Source organism: Morone saxatilis, unplaced genomic scaffold (genome assembly GCF_004916995.1).
Source record: "Morone saxatilis isolate NCDOM2014 unplaced genomic scaffold, NCSU_SB_2.0 Contig2, whole genome shotgun sequence".
In the NCBI taxonomy this organism is placed as follows: domain Eukaryota; kingdom Metazoa; phylum Chordata; class Actinopteri; family Moronidae; genus Morone; species Morone saxatilis.
The window spans coordinates 856,153-859,381 of NW_023339762.1; the positions used below are offsets into that span (position 1 = coordinate 856,153).

Consider the following 3,229-nt stretch of genomic DNA (forward strand, 5'->3'; position numbering starts at 1 on the left):
GTGGAACTGAATGCATTTGTGTGTGGATCAGCAAGGCGGAAAATTAGTGCCAAAAGTCACGTGACAGTTTGTAGAATTTTTTTTTGTACTTGAAGGATTTTAGTTTGTACTTGAAGGATTTTAGTTTGTACTTGGAGGATATTTTTTTGTAATTGAAGAAATATGTTTCGATGATGTATGTGTATGACATACTGTATTTTAATTGTTTGAAAGCTGATGTATTTGTTGATAGGTACGTTTCTTATATTGCATAAACAAATGCATAAGTTTGTTGAATGATGTTTTGTAATTGCACACCACTGAGTAACTTTGTTATGTGATACGGTTGGGAGGCTAGGTAAAACACGTTTGTGTGTGTGTGAGGTTTTGGCATGATTCTAACTCCATAATAAATCCACAGAAATGTGTTTAGGATTGAACTCCATTAGACTGGTTGCTTACATGTAGTAGTTTAGAGTTTTTGTCTTCATATTACATTTTAATGCCCCCTGACAATTTGATCCGTTGCAGAGCTGAAACAACTGCTGTAGCTCTTCAATAGGCAGCCATGTTGTTTTTGCTGCAACAAGCACTACAGTCGGTGTATAGTACTGTACTTAGAGAGCCCTATTAACTGCGTACCCTTCTTACTAACGGTTCTAACTTTATAATAGAACAATTAATAACTCACAACTAACAATTTGTGACAATTAGGTTCTTGTCCAATAGAACGTTTGAGAAATATCCCTTTGAATACTTGTTTAATATAAATGTTGACACTGAAACATTTTATGTCAGTTTATAGTGTATATAACTTTTTTTAAATCAATAAAATGGAAATGAAATGGAAAATAATATAAGTTCTGTTTCATGCATTCTGATTCTTTCATATATTGTATCATTTTGTGGCAGCAAGAAAACCACTATATATAGGCCACTATAAACCCATATAAATACCCAATTAAGGGAATAGAAAACACCATAATATAGCATGAAACTGACGGAATCTTAAAAATCATACCGCCCTGCACTACCTGTACCTCTGCATCTGGATCGGAATCCATACAGTGATAGAGAGCAATGCTGATTGACTGATGAAAGCCTGCTTTTTGGAAAATGTGTAAATCCTGTAGGAGAATATTAGTGAATTGACTACTCACTTTTAAAGTGGCACTAAAACATACTGTAATCACTTTGTTTCGTTTTGCAAAGAAACGCATGTATTGCATCACAGATAGGAATCTCATCTCCCTGTTCTTTATTTAGAATCTATACTATTTCTACACATCCAGTTTAACTTGTGTGTGTGTGGGAATGCAAAGCGTAAGATGAGCTTCCAGCCATGGTGACAGGATTAGGATTTTGGAATGAATGGAAAGATGCAAGCTCCCCCCTGTCCCCTTGTTCAAAATAAATCAGTACATCAATATAGGACTGTTTGCTGGAGAGATATAGAGCATTTTCAAGCCAAACCATGTGAGGATATTCACCATTATCCTGATTAACTAAATTTGCTAATTTTCTTTGTGTTTTTATCGCGATAGGCTGAATAAAGGAGTCAAGGTGAAATCTTTAAATCCAGTCTTTGGATGTTTTTTGGTATCATTTTTGGACCTACTGTACATTTTTGTCATAAACAAGAACAAAACATGCAAACCACAATGTGGTTGTTATATGGTTAGGTGTCTAGCTCCCTGAATAACTAATTTCCAGTTTGATTATTAATATTTATAATCTGACATAATGGTGTGATGTTGCAGTAAACTATACAGAAATTAATCACAATTTTTACTATACTGCCAACTTCTCACTGCTGTAAAGTAAATTATTGTCTCTTGTCTCCCTCTTTGTAACATGGTCAGTGGATGATTAACAGTCAGAGATTGTAGAGTTACTGTATTATAGACATGGCTGAGCTGGTCTACAGCATCTGTTCCAGATAGCAGACCAACACTCAGTCAGCACTCAGTCAGTGTTACCTTGCTATCTGGGATGGTCAATATAGGATTTTTTAAATTGATCTGTGTGAGCTGTATTAACGTAATCCATTTCTGATCCTTTGTTTTCTATAATCCATTGTGCTCTGGCTTTGCAGCTGTTAATAAAACTAAACACTTGTGTGAAACATTTTGGAAAATCTATTGTCAGAAATCTAATATAATATTCAAAGTTACCTTATAATGAGACGTTTTGTTATCTACAGAGGGAGCGGATCCTCTTCTATGGAGTCTACACACCATGACCATGAGGCAGTCCCATGCTGTTAAAACAAATTGTCCCCTAGGATTAAAACATCTGTTAGTAAGACAATGAAGCATTTTAGTCAGGAAAAGACTGGATGTACTAGGCATTCAGCATACAGTTACAGGTGTTATTGTACTGGGCCACATAGTTGATATCTTTAACTTGTATGTGCTGCCTAAAACATTTCTATTTGACTGAATGGTTTTGTGTTTGTGTACACCCACACAGTGTATATGTATGTCATCATTCATTTTCTGGCAACAATAAATATCAGTTATAGTCACCTGCTGATACAGCAATGAATAGCAGTGACTTAATCACAGCCTGATTGGTCGGTTGAGTCAGGCCACTGACACAAATAAGGAGTATACAGTATCGGGAGTCTATTTTTATTATTATGAATCAAATCACATTCACAAGCAGCCTATTGTTTTGAATTCCTGTGTATGTAAGTGTTGAGGAGCAACCAGGGGCAAGCAGCATTACAAAGGCATGGGCAAATGATAAAATTATTCTAATAGTGTACTTCATACACAGTTTTAATGGTCCAGTGTGTAACATTTAGAAGGATCTATTGGCAGAAATGGAATATAATGTTCATAACAATGTTTTCATTGGTGTATAATCACCTGAATATAAGAATCATTGTGTTTTGGGTACCTTAGAATGAGCCGTTTATATATACAAAGGGAGCGAGTCACCTTCCATGGAGTCTACCATGTTGAACCACCATGTTTCTACAGAAGCCCAGAATGAACAAACCAAACACTGGGAGTTTTTCCCGTGTTTTGTAGCCACTGTAGTTTCTCCTCCGTGCTTGGAAAAGGAGGGTGAAGCACTAAATCATACACACTGGACCTTTTTAAAGGTTTATTTATACGAAATTCTCTTACCACCGGATGTCCGCTAGATCACCTGCATCTCAGACTAAAACAATGGGACAGAAACAGAATAGTACTCACCAAAAATTAAGCATACTAAAAGTTGTTGTTTTTGCCACTAACAG

At 35.9% G+C, this 3,229-nt stretch overlaps 1 pseudogene; it reads left to right on the forward strand.

Moving 5' to 3' along the window:
* The window catches only part of LOC118330282, a 30,054-nt pseudogene that overhangs the window by 10,358 nt on the left and 16,467 nt on the right, over positions 1-3,229 (forward strand).